The sequence below is a fragment of the Ambystoma mexicanum genome, chromosome 10 (assembly GCF_040938575.1).
Source record: "Ambystoma mexicanum isolate Mex_15411 chromosome 10, UKY_AmexF1_1, whole genome shotgun sequence".
NCBI classification, from domain to species: domain Eukaryota; kingdom Metazoa; phylum Chordata; class Amphibia; order Caudata; family Ambystomatidae; genus Ambystoma; species Ambystoma mexicanum.
In genome coordinates, this window is record NC_090932.1 from 1,617,937,520 (window position 1) to 1,617,958,653 (window position 21,134).

Below are 21,134 nucleotides of genomic sequence, written 5' to 3' on the forward strand. Positions count from 1 at the left end.
AGACTCCACAGGGAGGCCTGGGGGGAAGAGGGAACTGGGAGGATTTAGGGGCTCGGCAAGACGGAAGGGAGACCTGGGGGGCGGCATAGATAGGATAGGGCTTCCGGTACAAGCGGCACTTGGGGGACGGAGGGGGGGACAGAGTAGAGTAGAAAGACTCAAACTAGATGGGCATCGCAAAGCGATGACCATATAGGCAGGCAGAAAGTTGGGGGCCGGCACCGGAGGGCGGTGTCGGCCTTAAATGTACGGTTGTGGGATGTGTAGCGTTGGGGCACTTGTGGTGGTGCCGGTATAGGAACCTGAACACTAGCGAGGCACCGCGTGGCTGCCAGTTTTTACCTAGACCCAAAACCAGGACACGGTGCAAGTGTCAGGGGAGGGGGGGCAGTGGATTCCCAATAAAGACCTAGAGCAAAAGGGGGGGCCAGGGGCAAAAAATGTCGGTCATGGGAAATCTACAAACGGCCAGGGGTAGAGAGGGGTGAATAGCAAGGGCCGGGCTCAACCTGAGGCGTCCACCGGACGAGGACGGTAAGGGAGAGGGGGGGAGGGCAAGGGATACCTAGGTAGCCGCACACAGAGTAGAATACCTTTGGTGGTGAATTACGGACCGTCTGTAAGATAACTCCAAGACTTTATGCAAAATAAAGCTGCTGAGGCATTTCACTCTTCCAACTTTACAAGGTGTCTGTGTTGTTTCTTTTATAACATGTAATGTATGACATATGCCGGTTTGCGTGGGGGTGGGGAGGAGAGGGGCCATGGGCCCAGGTCATGGAGGAGGGGGGAGGATGAGGCACTGGGGTGCCCACGCTATGCATACGCCGCTGCAGCAAAGTAACGTGCTCCCGCCTTAGGGGAATGGAAGCAGAGTGTAGCTGCAGCGAAATAAATGGTTCCCCGTTGGGAGAGGGAGGAAGTGCAGTACTTGCCCATCAGTTTGAATCTCCCGCCTTTGGGAGGGTGCTATCTGCGCGGCAAAGACCGCCGCCAAAGAAATGGGTGTGCCGCTCCGATGGAACAAGGGCTCCCACCGGGGGAGTGCAGAAGGGCCCGCAGCAGGGGAGCCCACCAACCACAGCCACCAGTTGCCCACACCGGGCCGCGGCTTTCCCAGAGGAAGGTGCTTGTGCTGCCGGGTGCCCCCCCCCCTTTCACTTGTGACCCACAGCTGACAGGTAGTCGGCTCCCGCTTGGGGTAGTCAGGAGAGACCTGAACTAGGTGACAGACGTCCCCTCCCCTTCCCACAAGAAGTGCCCTGGAATGCAGGAGCATGAGAGATGTGGCCCATGACACTGCAGCTTCATCCGGACTCAGCAATCCTGCTGCTGCCCTCAGCCCGGCCCCAGCTACCCCAAGGACCAAAGTGCAGGCGTGCCAGTGTGTACCCAGCTGCGGCTTTTCCTTCCAACCCCCACCCTCAAGTACTAATAAAGTTTGCCCAAGGGGGCTGTTTATTAGTTGATAGTTGTTCACTATGCCGGTGTTCCACAGTTGGGCTACATTCTTGTCCTGCATATCCTGTATGTTTAAAGCTGATCCAGTAACATGTTGTTGATGGCATAAAGTTAAGTGTTGGTATTGTTGGTTATGTTATACCCTTGGCATGGGATGTTATGCCCAAAGCCCCTGCTGGGCTCGAGCAGCGCACACGTGGTCTGTGACACGTGGGAGATGTGTCACAGGTCTAATAAAAAGGCTAAGCGGCTTCCTGCGACCCATCACTGCGAAGAGCCTGTGAAACCAACACTACTGTGCCAAGGCCACACAGACCAAGAAGAACCCTAACCCATGACTATATACTCAACCAGAGAGGATGGAGTAATGAAGCTCAAGCCTGTGTATCCAATAATCACAGATGATGGATAAACGTCTCTATCAGCAAGGAGAAGACAGAAAGAGGGGAGAAGACCCTGTGAAACCAGCCCTACTGTGATGAGCCAACACAGACCATGAAGAAACCAAACCAACGACGACACACTCAACCCTCTGCATCCAATAATTACCGACAGGTGATGGATATAATCTATCAGCAAGAAGAAGACAGACAGAGGGGAGAGGACCCTGTGAAACCAGCCCTACTGGGACAAGTCCCCACAGACCATGAAGAAACCCAACCCACGATGTCACACTCAACCCAAGAAGATGGAGTAATGAGGCTCAAGCCTCCGTATCCAAAAATCACAGCTGATGGGTTAAATATAACAGCAAGAAGAAGCAAGCCAGCTGCTCGGCAATCACCACTGCAACTCCAGATGTCAGTGCCTCATTTATGCGTGCCGCCAGCACTGTGCACCAAGCAGTGGGCCTGCACATCACGGCTCACTACCACCGGGGCCCAGGACCACCGGGCCCCACAACAATGCTCTCTATAGCACCTTTGATGGGACGGTAAATTAGATCTCTTTTGAGACCAAGGTCTTTAGCATATGAGGTCTCTTAAATGGTTGTAGCTCATGAAGTGATGTGGTTAGGTTGCATTTCTCATGGTTGTTGAGTCCGTTGTCAAGCAGTAAATCAGGCACATGCTAAAGTCATGCTTTGCTGGCAGACAGCCACATCACACCTTCATCATATATTGGTGCTTTTAAGGAAAATGTTCATCCGTCATAGATGAACACTTTCCTATTTTTGCATGCACCTCAGAGGCGGCCCCAATTTGGCGAGGATCATACAATTTGGTGAAGAGCTGAAGCCGAGATTTGAAGCTGCCTCACTCCTCTATCGTGCTTCCACAATCGACATCATCTTTTCCAGAACGCAAATCCTCTTGAAAACTGGTTGTTAAAAAAAAAAAAAAAAAAAAAAGAAGAAAAGAGAAATGTGGTTAATGAGGGAATGGCAGTTGGAGTCCATTAAAAGCGCCGATAATTCTACATAATAAGCAGTTCACCTTCTGGAGAGGCTTGCTGGGGCCCTGCCAAAGTCATGCATCACTTTTCTGCCAAGACATGCTCCTGAAGGCAGTGCTTTCTCTGCAAGGGCTTGCTTTGCACCGCGGTGCCCAGCTTCCACTGCTTCACCGTCCGTCACACTGCTGCTGAGACACTCAGCAGCGCATGGAGATACGCACTGTCATTATGTTGGGGTGTACGTGATGCGATGCAGGGGAAACACAGTCTGAGCAGCCCTGCGTGAGGCTGGCACCCACCAGAGTTGAAAATTAACCCCAGACTTAGCCATTTGTAAACTAAGCCGACAGTGATTGCTGGCTTTGTGCTGAAGAAGGCATTATTCCGTTTTATTGCTGTGCTCGGAGTTTACTCACGGCAAAGTAAATTTACAGAGTTGTCTGTAAGTGGTGCCAGGATATTGCTGTGTTAACAGCTCCGGTGGCAAGCCATCCGTCAACAGGATTGCACCAAAGCCCCCTGCAACCGCAGACACGCCCACTGAGCTGCAGCAAAGAGAGGCCATGCAAGGCCATGCATACGCCAGCGATAAAGGCCTGGCTTGGACAAACATGGAGTATACGTCTGTGCTTCACCTCAGAACCTTCAAGTGCAGTTAACCCATTCAAAACAAGCATTGGCAAAGCCAACCGTGGTGTAGTTTGTGTAGGCAGGGCATGGGCATTTGCCAGACACTGCCATTATGGCATTACCTGGAACATGGCAAGAGCTGGAAAGTGGTGTACATGGGCATATGATAGTGAATGGAAAATGACTATCTAATACCTGTAGACAAGCTAAACATGTGGATTTTCTTTCCAATTCCTGTTTTAAAAAAGCACTTCAGTATAAGAAACAGATGCCAGAAAAACACATACTGCTCATAAGTAAACTCATTGAAATAACACTTGGTTGAGACGTTTGTATTTCGTCAGTAGCACAATTACAGCTGCAATCAAACCAGTATCTCTGAGAAGACTACTTAGAAATAACAGTGGTGGGCACTATACATCACATCGTTTTATGTTACTGCTTGATTGAGCTACCTCAGAGAGATTCCAGAAGGATGTGTTTTGGCAGGGAGGGGCAGTTAGTGGATAAGAATGGTCATAGAATTGAGCATGGCATGGGTGGTATAATAAACAAGCAACATCCACAAGCTGTGTGTCCATACTAACATCCGTTCTCCCCCTTCTCTGTATGCTCATGCAATAGTTTTGGATTATATGTTATGTTATGTTATTTTGCATTTATATAGCGCCTTATATACCATTGGTATGGTCGGAAGGCACTGGTAGGTTGAACGCCCCTGGGAAACCGAAGTTCAGATCAGTAGAGGGGGTAGAGAGAGACAAAAGGTGCATGTGAGCACCGGGTATGTGTGCAGCTTGTGCGATATCCGTGTAGTAGCTGCTTCTTAGCGGTAGGTGTGGTGGTTGAGAGATCAGGAGAATGTGTTAGTTCAGGCAGGTTTTATCCAGAACGGCTGCGGCTGCGTTAGGCCTGAGGAGAACGCCTGGCTGCGGGGTGTGAGACCAGCAGTGATGTGGAGTGAGCGGCGGATGTTGGTATGAGAACAGTTATACCGAATGGTGTCATAGTATCTCTGTGTTCCAGTTGAGTGGTGGTGTAAAGGAGAGAGTAGGCGTGGCGGTGTGATATGATGAGTTATACGCTCTTTCAAACGTTCTTTGCATTCTAAACCATACTATATACGTCGCGCAATTCAATGCGTTCCAGTCCGTACCGTGGACACTTATCCATTCTCAACGTAGCTCAACGTACTCATTCATTCTAGAATCTGGGCACTCAATTGCTCCAGGCACTCATTCGCTCCAAGAACTCATCTGCTTTATGCCCTCACACGTGCTATGCGTTTACCTGTTTTACGCACTTACCCACTCTACGCACTCACCCCTCTACGCACTCACCCCCTCTACGCACTCACCCCCTCTACGCACTCACCCCCTCTACGCACTCACCCCTCTACGCACTCACCCCATCTACGCACTCACCCCCTCTGCATACTCAGCCTCTCTGCATACTCATCCTCTCTATGCATTCATCCGCTTCACGCACTTAACCGTTCCACACACTCATCCTCTCTGCACTCATCCATTCAAATCACTTGCGATTTTCATGCATCCAGCAGAAATATGTTGTTCTATATATTTATCTCTAGTCACCTGTCCTATACCTTCATTTACTCTGAATATACATCCACTTCATATATTCATCCGTTCCATACGCCTATCCGCTCCATACTCCCATCAGCTTCATACACTCAACCTCTCCATACACCCATCTGCTGCATACACCCATCTTCTGCATACACCCATGCGCCCCATACACCCATGCGCCTCACACACTCATGCGCTCTATACACCCATGTGTTCTATACACCCATGTGTTCCATTCCACCGTCCGTTCCAAACACTCGTCCGCTCATACACTCATCCGCACCATACACTCATCCATTTCCTACACTCATCTACTCCCTACACTCATCCACTCCCTACACTCATCCACTCCCTACACTCATCTACTCCCTACACTCATCCACTCCCTACACTCATCCACTCCCTACACTCTTCCGGTCAGTACCCTCATCCGGTCCATACCCTCATCCGCTTCCTACACTCATTCCCTCCGTACATTCGCCAGGTCTGTACAATCGTCCGCTCAGGCGATAGACACACTCTCCGCACTTCCGCATTCATCAGCTATCCAGACTCGTTGGCTCTACTTACTCATCTGCTCCACATACTCATCTGTTCTACACACTCATCCTGTTTACGCTCATCTGTTCTGCACATTCATCCGGTTTGCGCATTCTTGTGTTCTACTCGCTTCTCTGAAATGTACGCACTCATCCACGTTACGCACTCATCCCCTCTATGCACACACCCCCTCTGCCCACACACCCCCTCTGCCCACACACCTCCCTCTGCGCGCACACCCCCCTTCTGCACGCACACACCACCTCTGCGCGCACACACCACCTCTGCACACACACCCCTTCTGCGCACACACCCCCTATGTGCACACACACCCTCTGTGCACACACCCCCTCTGCGCACACACCCCCTCTGCGCACATACCCCGTCCAGCGCACACACCCCCTCCAGCGCACTCATCAGCTACAATGCACTCATCCGCTCCAGGAACTCATCTGATCCATGGACACATCCACTCTCCGCACTCATCCGCTTTAAGCACTCGTGCTTTTCACACATCCAACAGCAATATCCTATTCTATATATTCAATCTCACACACTTGTCTGTTCTATATGTTCATCGACTCGGCACACTCATCCTCTCCATGCACCCATGCGCTCCATACACTTGTGCGCTCCATACACCCCACCGCTCCATACACCCCTCCGCTCCATATACCCCTCCGCTCCATACACCCCTCCGCTCCATACACCCCTCCGCTCCATACACCCGCTGCTCCATACACCCCTCCGCTCCATACACCCCTCCGCTCCATACACCCCTCCACTCCATACAATCTTCCCCTCCACTCCATACACCCCTCCGCTCCACACACCCCTCCGCTCTGCACACCCCTCTGCTCCACATACCCCTCCGCTCCACGCACACCCCTCTGCTCCATACACCCCTCTGCTCCATACTCTCCTCCGTTCCATACTCTCTTCCGCTCCATACTCTCATCCGCTCTCTACACTCGTCAGCTCCATATACACATCCGCTCCATATACATATCCGCTCCATATACACATCCGCTCTATACACTCAACCGCTCCATACACTCAACCGCTCCATACACTCATCCACTCCATACACTCATCCGCTCTGCACTTCCAAGTTCATCCACTATCCACTCAATCATGCGCTTTACTTGCCTCTCCTGCGGAAACCTGCAGAATATGACCTGGAGCTGTCACATGCTCTACAAACTCATCCGTTCCACACACTCATCTGTTCTACACACTCATTTGGTTTACACTCATCTATTCTTCACATTCATCTATTTTACGCACTCATCCGTGTTATACGCTCATCCGTTTTACATACCCGTCTGCTCTACACACTCATCTGTTCAACATGTTCATCCATTGTATACACTCATCCGGTTTACTTATTCTTTTGATTTCCACACTCATTCGCTATATAGCTGTCTGTTCTTCCACTCATGCATTCTTCGACTACCGACTTCATCGGTTCTACCTATATCATCCATGCCATTCACTTCGTTTACACCTCATGCAATTTGTCCATTTCAGCAGTTTAACTTTCTGTACTGTTTCCGTATGATTTACTCTTATTAGCCCTTGTACTGCTTTGATCTACTTTATTTGTTTAATTCTGTTTGTCCTTCTAGTTTAAAGTAGGAGTTATTAGCTGTCAGTTTCTCGCATCAGTAGTTTGTTGGATTGGTGTCATTGAGTTGTTGTTAGTCTGTTTTGGGATAGTATGGTGCGGGTTGGTTTTATGGGAAGAGCCAGGTTTTCAGCAGTTTGCGGAAAGACGTTAAATCCTCAGTTAGGCGGATGTGGGGTGGGAGTGAATTGCATAGCGTGGGGGCCAAGGCTGAGAATGATTCTCCGCCTAGCCTGACTGAGTTTGTCTTCGGTATGAGTAGGAGGCCGGCTGAACTCGATCCTAGGGTGCCTGGGGGGGTGATAGGGTTTTAGTTTGTCGTGAAGATATTCAGGTCCGGTTTTATGCAGTGCTCGATGGGAGATGCATAAGGTTTTGAAAGTCACCCTTCGGGCTACTGGAAGCCAGTGCAGCGCCTTAAGGGCTGGGAGACGTGGTCTCTTGGGCCAAGCTCAAGTAGTAATTTGGCTGTCGCGTTTGGTGCCCTTTGGAGCTTATTCAGTTGGTACGCGTGGATTCCGAGGTATAGGGGTTTGCGTAGTCCAGTCTTGATATAACGATTGATTGGACGGCGGAGAGTCTTTTGGGAAAGGAGAGATATGGAAAGATGCATCTAAGGGTTTTAAGGTGGTAGTGGCAGGACTTTGAGACGTTGTTGACTTGGCGCGAGAGAGTTAGGTCAGAGTCAAGGGTGCACCCAAGATTTTTCACTGATTTGGAGGCGGTTGGTGAGTTGCCCATGGCGGATGGCCATGGTAGTGGGTGGGGAAGAAGTTCAGAGTTGCCACATACCATGATTTTCGTTTTGGAGGGGTTTAACAGGAGGTAGCTTTGGGTCATCCAGAGTTCTATGTCAAGGAGGCAGGAGGCCAGGTCAGGTCGGAGATTGGGTTTTGAGTTCAGGAGTTTTAGGATTAGCTGAGTGTCGTCGGCGTAGTTGTAGCACAGGATGTTGTGTGAAGGGATTATCGGTGAGAGGGTGGTCAGGTAGAGATTGAACAGCAGGGCAGATAAGTATGCTCCTTGTGGGACTCCCGTGTCGATTGGTCGGGCTTGGGAGTTATAGGTGGAGAGTATCGTTATTTGGTACCTATCTTTGAGGAATGAAGCAATCCATTTAAGAGCGGTTCCACGAATTCCTAGGGAGTGGAGGCGGTCTAGGAGGATTGAGTGATTGATTGTGTCAAAGGCGGCAGATAGGTCGAGAAGGATTAGCGCGGCGCATCCCGCAGAATCTGCCGTCATTTTAAGGTCATCCCAGATTGAGGTTAGGGTGGTTTCAGTTCTGTGACGGGCTCTGAATCCTGATTGGGTGGGGTCTAGGAGATTGTTGGCTTTGACAAAGGCATTTAGCTGGGAGTAGGCGGTTCGGTCAATGAGTTTGGCAAGGAACCTGGTGTTTTTAGTTAGAGGTTTGACGTGAACCGTTTTGAATGCGTCGGGAAAGATACCAGAGGAAAGGGAGGCATTTATGATGGATCTTGTGTGTTCTCATGTACAGGTGGATGCGAAAATTTCTTTGAGGGTTGTGGCTGGGCAAAGGTCCAGCGGAGAGACAGATGGTTTGCGGGCAGATAGAAGTTGGAGAAATTGCTCTGGTGATATTGGGCTAAAGGATTTGAATGTTGGTTGCGTAGAGGTCGCAGCTGGTGGGCTGGCCGGTACGGGCAGAGAATTGCCTGGTGGATGTAAGAGAGCCAGTTTGGTGGTTAGGGTTTTTGTTCTTTTGAGAGCCGTGGTGTAAAAGTGGAGGGAGAGTGAGTTGCACAGTGATTGTGAGGGGGTCGGGACGGTCGTGGTGCAGGCCGGCTTGGTGAATTCGGAGATGATTTTGTGGAGTTCTTTGCTTGGGTTTTTGCAGTTTAGGATTCGTGAGTTGTAGTGAGCTTTTTTTGCTTTCCGGATTTCAGCCTTGTACTGATAGAGGTGGCGAGCCAAGGTGGCCCTGTTCTCCTGCGTTTTGTCTTTCTGCCATTTGCGTTCTAGGTATTTATATAGTTGTTTAGTGATCTTCAACGCAGGAGTGAACCATTTGGGGAAGAGGCCACGGCAGGCTGATGGTTTGCACGGGGGTGTGAGCTGCATCAGAGATGCATTGAGCCATGAAGTGCATAAGCACCACCAAATGGCTAAAACAAAAATGGGTTGTATACGAATTGTTCGTATTACAACTGTTCGAATGACAATTAACCTTTTCACAATTGACCGAATTGTGAAGGTCAATTGTAACATATATGCGGGGGAAACCCCCCGCAACCCCCCACCCAACCCAAACCCGCCCAAAAACCCTATATATGTATATATATGCGGTCAATTGTGAAAAGGTCAATTGTGACCCTTCAAATTCAGTCAATTGTTCATTCGAACAATTGTAAACGAACAATTTGTATACAACCCATTTTTGTTTTAGCCATTTGGTGGTGCTTATACGCTTCATGGCTCAACGCATCTCTGATGCGGCTCACACCCCCACATTATGTGAGTATTTAAGGATGTAGAATTGGCACAAACACAACATGTTTCCTCTCTCAGCCAATCCTCTTTGCAACACTGACTCAATTAACACCTCTGTCTCAGAACGGACATTTATTACAACCGTTTTATCCTCACATTTTTAGATTGAGTGTTCTGAAAAGCGCAGTGTCCATTATAAACTTATTGTTTCAAGCATGCATCCCCCAATAACACACATTTGTCAAATATAAAGAATTTTGATAATTCTCATATCCCCACAATTTTCTTTGAATTTATGGAAAGCAGCTAGCAACCCAAATTGGATCTATTTGTCTTCTTCCCCTTTCACAAAAGGCTATTTTGAAGGGGTGTCATATGAGTGTATCAGACTGCCCATCTTGAAATTGTAACCTTCTATCAGAATATAATATGGATCGGTATTCTTTGATGATTGTACTCGAATATTAAAAAAAGCACAATAATATGAGACAGAGGCCTGTGCTTTAAAGGAAGTTCCCTTTTATTTCATTTTGGGGGGGAGGATTTGCCTAACCACATGGTAACAGAAATGGCTCAAGGTACGGTCCTCTGTCCCATAGTATTGTGTTTTCTTTAATATTCCCGTAAACACCTTGGTGTCATCTTTTACTCCTCTCTCTCCTTCTCCGCTCACACCTTGGACCTTGCCAATAAGTCCCTCTCTGAGCTTCACCTCTTTAGAGGCATTCTCCCCTTAACCACACCCTTAATGGCCATGCACCATCAAAGCACTCAGGCACAAAGGTAAAGGCAGAGGTATTGGCAGAACAGGAGCTGATGATATAGACTTAGGTATATTGAAACTGCGCAGGTGTAGCATTTCCTAAAACACGTCATTAAAACCTGTACAAAAATATAAAAAGCAAAAAAACAACAATGATTGCCAAAAGTTTCTTCAGTTGTGAGAAAGCACATTCAGGCAAGTTCAGAGACCATCTAGCAAACCAGTCTCCAGTGATACCATCTTCTGCAGATAGACGTTTCTGTAGATTATGAAGAACTGTAATAGCTTGAGTCAGAGAGACATTTTCCGGCATTATTTGAGCAATGAAAGTACAGCAAATTCTTTCTATTAATTGACAAACTCCTCCTAATGATGCTGTCAAAATATCCAAGGCACAATGATTTTGACGAATGCCTCTGAGCTCCTCTTTTATGTCATTGAGACCATCTTCTATAGCATTGATAAACTACATCATTGCACAACGTCTCTTCTGCAGCTGTTTTGCATTAGCTATGATCTGAATACTGGGGGCAGGAATTGTCGCAAAAAAGAATTCAGTCTTGATGAAGATGCAGATTAATTGCTTTTGTTGTGCCGATGTGATAACATAATAATTCTGTACAACTAATTATTAGAAGGCAGAGCGTAATACACCAATACCAATCTATTTCTTGTAATAACGTAACAGAGTTACCTTTTTCAAAGAAAGTATGAAGAAGTTGTCTTGGAACAATGACAACAGGAGCATCTAATGTAGCTGAAGAACATTGCCCCGACTAGGAAGGAGGCAGCTGATCATATGCCGACCCTCTGCAGAGCCAGAACGCATCCATGAGCACTCTGGTGCCTAGCTGCATTTTTGTAATGTCCAGGATAGTGGCACATCACAGATTTGTTCCTATGGCCAAAGTTCCATTACGCCGGTAATACAACTGGGGCGTCAGAAGTTTCAGAGAGAGTGCAGGAGGTGCAGTAGGAGCCATCCAAAAAAATTAAGAGGCACATTTAGTTCAGACAGTAGAACAGGTTTCGAAAACAGTACGAGAGATATCAACACCACTGACCCACGTACTCATTCCTTCACAAAATATTGGGAACGTTACCTTCACCCAAACTCCTGGCACCACCATAAACTCACATTGGCCACTAAATAAAAGGTTGAAATTAACAGTCTGGAAGGGATGCATTATAATATCTCAAATGTGTGCCTTTCATACCATGAATGAGAACAATCGTTTTTTTTCCTGCTACATTTCATTGAGTGGAATTAACTGAGAAAATGTATTACTTGGAAACCAGAAAGTTGTACATGCCCATCTAAACTATTGTGCTAAATGTATAAGACATTTGGGATCATCACATAATATTTCATTTGGCATTAAATGTGGAGATACTGCTGACCTTACAATAAGAACAACATAGTTTCCAATCAAAGGGTCACATCATAGAAACACCACAATAAAAACAGAATCAAACAACATACAAAACATAACAACAAACACAGTAAAACATTGCTTATCAGGGAATAATGTATTTTTCTTCAGGGGCTAAAGCAGTCAGTGGGCCTCATTACGACCCTGGCGGAACGGGTTAAACAGCGCTGTAAAAGGCTGCGCCACCGTTCAACCCGTTCTGCCACATTACGAGGGCCCCTCGCGGGACACGTTAAGCACGCCTGGGAAAACCAGGCGTGCATACCGGGTCCCGCGAGGGGAAGAGGGAGCAAACAACGGGCCATCTCGTAATGGCCCGTTGTTTACTCCCTCTCCCATTCCCATTCAGCCTTATGGGGGATGAAATGGGAATGGGGATGAACCGTGTCCGTGTCCTCGAGTGAGGAATTACCGGGCCATCCGAAATCGGAATGGTCCGGTAAGTCCTCATTCCGAGGACACGGACACGGATGCGGTTTTGCCGGCAGCCATGCCGCAAATAGCGGCATGGCTACCGGCATACCTCGTAATGAGGCCCAGTGTCTTTTTTTTTGGGGAGGTGATTTGCTATCCTGCATCTGACAAATGGTATTGGGGCTTCCGCTCTTTTATTTTTAATGTAGGAGGCGTACTCAGAAGGATCTTAAAATGGCCCCGCGTATCTGGGTATGAGGAGTAACCCTTGACTTCTCATTCGGACTGGCACCATTACACCAGCATGCCTATTTGTTATTTAGTCTGTTTGGTGTTATAGAGTTATAGAAAATGTCCAAGAAGTCAAAGCCTGCCTCCCATGTGAAAGCTAGACTTACGGCATGTGGTTTAATAGCTATGTTTGGCCAGATGTCTTGTAGTGGTCAAATAGTCATTGCAGCAGCTGACAATTCAAATTGTAGTGCACAATTTACTAATGTTCTCAACCCCTAAAATAATCAATAATGAGGATAGGCACACATCAAAATCCTGGTCTGACCTCACACCGGATTGCTGCAAGAGTTTGAAGTGTTGCTCCTTTTCACAAAAGGCAAGCGAACTGCTGGTGCTGTCTCTAAATGAGGGAGCGTTTACACAATGGCCAGCTGTGACATCGATATGTTAATAGCGGTAACAACCCCTTTAAACTATAGCACTCCATGCATTGGGGCAGCACTACTAAAACACTGCATTCCTGCAGCTGTTCAGCTGTCCCTGCTCTCTGACAATGTCTAACTTCTGGGTAACTTCACAAATACACAGCATGCAAAAAATGGCTATGTTTATGTTTCTCAAACACAGCAAGCCCTTTCAAAAGTAAACCCTGTATATGGACTTTTTTTTCTACAATGTTATCGCTCAGCAGGGGTCATTGATTCTAGAGACTTCCCATCTCTAACATGCATTGATAGTTTTCTTAAAATAAAAATAGTACAAATTCAATGTTCTTTACAAAAAGTATGTATAATTCTTGTAAATATTAACTCAGGGGTTTAGAACCGTAAATAATCACGCACATGCCCTGCTGCCTTTACAGTGTTCAATATAAGGGTTCCTGGTAAGCCTTGAACGTCCAGGGATCACATGAATAAACAAATAGTAAATCGTCAAGGCTGTATTTTGTCACACTCCCTCTATTTTGGTTTGTTTCTGGCCATTACTCAACAGACTTTTCAATTTTTCATAAAAAATCTATTTTATTATTTCAGTATTAACCAATCTTATAAACATCTTTCTTTATAAGGTAAAACAATTTCAAAACAATTCATTAACACACATTCGTTTGGCCCGAAAAACAATTGCCTTCAACATAATATTCTCTACAGTAAAAACAACACATCATTTTTCTTAGACACAAAAAACAGACACTATTGAGTTACAATGTCATAATTATAATTAATTTCCTTTGTTGTGTAGGGCCTGTCCTTAAATAAAGCAGTGCTGGTGGTTGCTGCATAGGAAGGTCGTCTCGTCACCAACTGAGGTGAATTAGATAAGCGGCCTTCATCAGGACGATAGCGTGATTCCCAAGTACACCAAACTGTGTATAATGTGTCTACAGGGGAAAACAAAGAGGAGGGCAAGGGAGGCGACATATGTCTTTAAAAAAGAACGATAAGATGCGTCTATGGAGTTATATAACCACTGAATGGAACAGCTCCATACCTTGTTTCGTTGTGGCCTGTCCCATCTAGTTACAGGTACAAGCATTGGAGAAGCAGATATGTCACAGATCTAGAAAGTAAAGTGACCATCAGTATACAGTGCAAACATAGAGGTGCAAAACCCTCTATTTAGACTGGGTCTGGCAAGACATCCTAGCTTAGCAGGAGGTCTGCAGCCACGCGTAAGCCTAGTTGTGGGAATCTAGTGTACCACCCAGACCATGGGGGTAGGGATATATGACCAAAGATGAATAACATAGTGATCACACTGTCCCCGGTCTTACAGTTGACACTAAGATAGAGTGCATTTAGATTAGGGTCATAGACACAGTGCCAACAACCAGTTAGCCCATACCCAGGCGGCAGATAACTGAAGAGATTACAAAACAATTGCCGGGATTGAAACTATATCCCATTTCTCACAAAGAAGGAATCTCCACATAAACCCAGGAATGCGTGTCAAATATTAGCAGGTTATGATATGATATGATATGGCATTTGTAACGCGCCTATACACAAGTGTTTCAAGGCGCGAGAGCCTGAGTTGCACGCAGCCATAACTCGCCACGCCAACATAAGTCATTTTTTGTAAAAGCACCGTCAAGCTGCGAGGCCACAGCACACGCGACCCATAATATGTAACGAAGTGAGCGCGAGTTACTTGGACTACGGCGGTTAGCCGGCGAACCGTCGTAATGGATCCCACGTCTATAATTCAAAAAATAAATGAAACAGTGCACCCGTGATTATAGTTGTGACCCAATATCTAAACAATATCAGAGCCCGGGCAGCCATACTTACAGAAGGAGCCGCGCAGCAGTCTTATTCGGAAATGCTAGTTGCTAAGCAACCAGACAACACAAAACCGCCCCATTTTAAAGGCCCAAATTCAAGGGCAGCCATATTGGAATGTTTTTTCAGAGCCATAAAACCCACACTAAAATCACAGAGAATTACTTCTTAAACAATCCAAGGAGATCTTAAAAGCGTGTCTGTAGAGTAAGCGCTGTGATTAATGCACACACTATTATGACGTGCATGTGTATTTAGGACATGCGCGGAACACCTCCCTTTTAAATGTTTTTATGTGTAAGGAGATATCTACAAGAAAGCTTATCTATATGTGTTCACCACTTACATTTGAATTCTGGCAGTAATGCATACATATGTCAGTTATAACCAGTAAAGTGAGTCAGTGTATCTAAAGCCAGATGCGCCTATGACCCATTGGGGTAGCATGCTCAATACACCGGAATGTCTAGAGAGTCAGTTACATAGATGCTGTCTGCAAAATTAAATTGAGCAAGGGGCATTCCGAAAAAAATTATGAGATTTTCTTTAACAACATTTGCAAAAGAGAAACTAGGATAACTCGTGTCATGATTCTCACTATCTAGAAGGTCAGTTATATGCATGGCATTGTAATATTAGACTGAACAAGCAGCAATTGGAAAACCTTAGAAAAACAACCTTTGCAAAAAGGGATACTAGGATGGCTCGTGTCCTCATATTAGAAAAATCTGTCATATATGTCAGTTACAACAGATACTGTGAGTAGAGGTGTCTACAGACAGAAGGTCCAACAAAGACCCCAAAAGGCTGCTAGCATCATTCCTACCCAATGAAATTACCAGTTACATAAGTGGTGTTAGTGTGAAAAAAACACATTAAGAAAACGATAATTTGGAAAAGAGCCACTTGGTAGTAGGTGTCATAGATGTAAACCATATATAGTCTTGCATATACATATATGTTGACAGCCCGTTAATGGTTAATTTTTTGTAGTGCGGTATCAGTCTGGCACTATCCACTTAGTGTTTTAGGGTATATAAACCATAGACAAGGTTGAAGTAGCCCATTTAGGCAAAGATAAGAATGTTCCATAAAACAGAAATGTTCAAGCCCTGTTTCACAGTATTTAGGCTGTAGATCCAACGTTGTCAAAACACACTGTGTCGACAGGCCCTACACAACAAAGGAAATTAATTATAATTATGACATTGTAACTCAACAGTGTCTGCTTTTTGTATCTAATAACAATTATATGTTGTTTTTACTGTAGAGAATATTATGTTGAAGGCTTTTGTTTTTCGGGCCAAATCAATGTGTATGAATTAATTGTTTTGAAATTGTGTTCCTTATAAAGAAAGATTTGATAAGATTGGTTAGTACTGAAATAAAAAATTTGATTTTTTTTGAAAAATTGAAAAGTCTGTTGAGTACTGGCCAGAAACAAATCAGAATAGAGGGGAGTATGACCAAATACAGCCTTGACAATATTCTGCTGCCTTTACAGAAAGAATTAGAGAGGGACACAAAAAGTTTTAAAAGGTGATATATACTTCTAAATAGGGGCCTGTGTCACATCCTAAATATTGACAGTTGTGATTTATGGACTTGCCACACAATTCTAACTAGCTAAAACCAATGACTGGTCACTGTCACACGTGACCAGAACTTGCTGAATCGGGATTTTGCATCTTAGTTCCATATTCATAACAAACAAAGCAAAACTACAAGTCCCAAAATGCAACCCGAATACACGGGCCATGACTGACACTGGGTAATTTTCGGAGAATACAGCATGACCTTTACATCTCCCACAGAAGAGCAGAGTGTCCGCGTGCGATTGACTGCGCCAGGCACGTGCGCTAAAACCGATTTCCGCGCACAGCGTATTCATGGATTTCAGGCTCCCAAACCAGCCGTGGCGCAGAGTATCGCAGCGACCCTGCAGCAGCGCCAGTAACGCCCCCAAGAACGCCCTCGCGCAAGGAAAAGCCATCAAAATCGCTAAATCATCGCAAAGGGCAGCGCTAACACTGGACCAGTCCACAGGGCTGCCAAACAAGGAACGCAAAGCGGGTAACGTGCATATCAGGGGTACGCGTGAAGTTTTACACGCGATTAGCCAGGGCACGTGTATCACAGGGGTACGCAGGAATTATCACACGCGATTTGGCTGGGTACGTATATTACAGGGGTGCGCGGGAAGTTCTACACGCGATTCGGCTGGGTACGTGTATTCCAGGGGTGCGCGGGAATTCTCACATGCGATTTGGCCAGGTACGTGTATTACAGGGGTGCGTGGGAATTATCACACGCGATTTGGCTTGGTACGTGTATTACAGGGGTGCGTGGGAAGTTGTACACGCGATTGGCCAGGGTACGTGTATTACAGGGGTATGTGGGAATTATCACACGCGATTTGGCTGGGTACGTGTATTACAGGGGTACACGGGAAGTTCTACACGCGATTCGGCTGGGTACGTGTATTACAGGGGTGCGCGGGAATTCTCACATGCGATTTGGCCAGGTACGTGTATTACAGGGGTGCGTGGGAATCATCACACGCGATTTGGCTTGGTACGTGTATTACAGGGGTGCGTGGGAAGTTCTACACGCGATTGGCCAGGGTACGTGTATTACAGGGGTATGTGGGAATTATCACACGCGATTTGGCTGGGTACGTGTATTACAGGGGTACACGGGAAGTTCTACACGCGATTCGGCTGGGTACGTGTATTACAGGGGTGCGCGGGAATTCTCACATGCGATTTGGCCAGGTACGTGTATTACAGGGGTGTGCGGGAATTATCACACGCAATTAGGCTGGGTGGGTCCTCACAGGTGTTCCCTGTACACCCTCCACAGCCCCTGCAGGCAGCCCACAAAACAGGGGACTACCCTGCACACCTGCTCATGTCCCCCTGCACCCCCACCCCCCAGCAGTGCAGGGGCAGCCTCCACCAGGCCCCCACTCATGTCACCCACCACCCCCACCCCCCAGCCACCAGGGACACCCTCCACCAGGCCCCCACTCATGTCTCCCACCACCCCCACCCCCCAGCAGTGCAGGGGCAGCCTCCACCAGGCCCCCACTCATGTCACCCACCACCCCCACCCCCCAGCCACCAGGGTCACCCTCCACCAGGCCCCCACTCATGTCACCCACCACCCCCACCCCCCAGCCACCAGGGTCACCCTCCACCAGGCCCCCACTCATGTCTCCCACCACCCCCACCCCCCAGCCACCAGGGTCACCCTCCACCAGGCCCCCACTCATGTCTCCCACCACCCCCACCCCCCAGCAGTGCAGGGGCAGCCTCCACCAGGCCCCCACTCATGTCCCCTATCACCCCCACCCCCCCGCCACCAGGGGCACCCTCCACCAGGCCCCCACTCATGTCTCCCACCACCCCCACCCCCCAGCCACCAGGGTCACCCTCCACCAGGCCCCCACTCATGTCACCCACCACCCCCACCCCCCAGCCACCAGGGTCACCCTCCACCAGGCCCCCACTCATGTCTCCCACCACCCCCACCCCCAGCAGTGCAGGGGCAGCCTCCACCAGGCCCCCACTCATGTCCCCTATCACCCCCACCCCCCGCCACCAGGGGCACCCTCCACCAGGCCCCCACTCATGTCTCCCACCACCCCCACCCCCCAGCAGTGCAGGGGCAGCCTCCACCAGGCCCCCACTCAGGTCACCCACCACCCCCACCCCCAGCCACCAGGGTCACCCTCCACCAGGCCCCCACTCATGTCTCCCACCACCCCCACCCCCCAGCAGTGCAGGGGCAGCCTCCACCAGGCCCCCACTCATGTCCCCTATCACCCCCACCCCCCCGCCACCAGGGGCACCCTCCACCAGGCCCCCACTCATGTCTCCCACCACCCCCACCCCCCAGCAGTGCAGGGGCAGCCTCCACCAGGCCCCCACTCATGTCACCCACCACCCCCACCCCCCAGCCACCAGGGTCACCCTCCACCAGGCCCCCACTCATGTCTCCCACCACCCCCACCCCCCAGCCACCAGGGTCACCCTCCACCAGGCCCCCACTCATGTCTCCCACCACCCCCACCCCCCAGCCACCAGGGTCACCCTCCACCAGGCCCCCACTCATGTCTCCCACCACCCCCACCCCCCAGCAGTGCAGGGGCAGCCTCCACCAGGCCCCCACTCATGTCTCCCACCACCCCCACCCCCCAGCAGTGCAGGCTCAACCTCCACCAGGCCCCCACTCATGTCCCCCTGCACCCCCACCCCCCGGCAGTGCAGGGGCAGCCTCCACCAGGCCCCCACTCATGTCTCCCACCACCCCCACCCCCCTGCCACCATGTGCAGCCCCCACCAGGCCCCCACTCATGTCTCCCACCACCCCCACCCCCCAGCAGTGCAGGGGCAGCCTCCACCAGGCCCCCACTCATGTCCCCTATCACCCCCACCCCCCCGCCACCAGGGGCACCCTCCACCAGGCCCCCACTCATGTCTCCCACCACCCCCACCCCCCAGCAGTGCAGGGGCAGCCTCCACCAGGCCCCCACTCATGTCACCCACCACCCCCACCCCCCAGCCACCAGGGTCACCCTCCACCAGGCCCCCACTCATGTCTCCCACCACCCCCACCCCCCAGCAGTGCAGGGGCAGCCTCCACCAGGCCCCCACTCATGTCCCCTATCACCCCCACCCCCCCGCCACCAGGGGCACCCTCCACCAGGCCCCCACTCATGTCTCCCACCACCCCCACCCCCCAGCAGTGCAGGGGCAGCCTCCACCAGGCCCCCACTCATGTCACCCACCACCCCCACCCCCCAGCTACCAGGGTCACCCTCCACCAGGCCCCCACTCATGTCTCCCACCACCCCCACCCCCCAGCCACCAGGGTCACCCTCCACCAGGCCCCCACTCATGTCTCCCACCACCCCCACCCCCCAGCCACCAGGGTCACCCTCCACCAGGCCCCCACTCATGTCTCCCACCACCCCCACCCCCCAGCAGTGCAGGGGCAGCCTCCACCAGGCCCCCACTCATGTCCCCTATCACCCCCAACCCCCGCCACCAGGGGCACCCTCCACCAGGCCCCCACTCATGTCTCCCACCACCCCCACCACCCAGCCACCAGGGTCACCCTCCACCAGGCCCCCACTCATGTCACCCACCACCCCCACCCCCCAGCCACCAGGGTCACCCTCCACCAGGCCCCCACTCATGTCTCCCACCACCCCCACCCCCCAGCCACCAGGGTCACCCTCCACCAGGCCCCCACTCATGTCACCCACCACCCCCACCCCCCAGCCACCAGGGTCACCCTCCACCAGGCCCCCACTCATGTCTCCCACCACCCCCACCCCCCAGCAGTGCAGGGGCAGCCTCCACCAGGCCCCCACTCATGTCACCCACCACCCCCACCCCCCAGCCACCAGGGTCACCCTCCACCAGGCCCCCACTCATGTCACCCACCACCCCCACCCCCCAGCCACCAGGGTCACCCTCCACCAGGCCCCCACTCATGTCTCCCACCACCCCCACCCCCCAGCCACCAGGGTCACCCTCCACCAGGCCCCCACTCATGTCTCCCACCACCCCCACCCCCCAGCAGTGCAGGGGCAGCCTCCACCAGGCCCCCACTCATGTCCCCTATCACCCCCACCCCCCCGCCACCAGGGGCACCCTCCACCAGGCCCCCACTCATGTCACCCACCACCCCCACCCCCCAGCCACCAGGGTCACCCTCCACCAGGCCCCCACTCATGTCTCCCACCACCCCCACCCCCCAGCCACCAGGGTCACCCTCCACCAGGCCCCCACTCATGTCTCCCACCACCCCCACCCCCCAGCAGTGCAGGGGCAGCCTCCACCAGGCCCCCACTCATGTCCCCTATCACCCCCACCCCCCCGCCACCAGAGGCACCCTCCACCAGGCCCCCACTCATGTCTCCCACCACCCCCACCCCCCAGCAGTGCAGGGGCAGCCTCCACCAGGCCCCCACTCATGTCCCCTATCACCCCCACCCCCCCGCCACCAGGGGCACCCTCTACCAGGCCCCCACTCATGTCTCCCACCACCCCCACCCCCCAGCAGTGCAGGGGCAGCCTCCACCAGGCCCCCACTCATGTCACCCACCACCCCCACCCCCCAGCCACCAGGGTCACCCTCCACCAGGCCCCCACTCATGTCTCCCACCACCCCCACCCCCCAGCCACCAGGGGCACCCTCCACCAGGCCCCCACTCATGTCTCCCACCACCCCCACCCCCCAGCAGTGCAGGGGCACCCTCCACCAGGCCCCCACTCATGTCTCCCACCACCCCCACCCCCC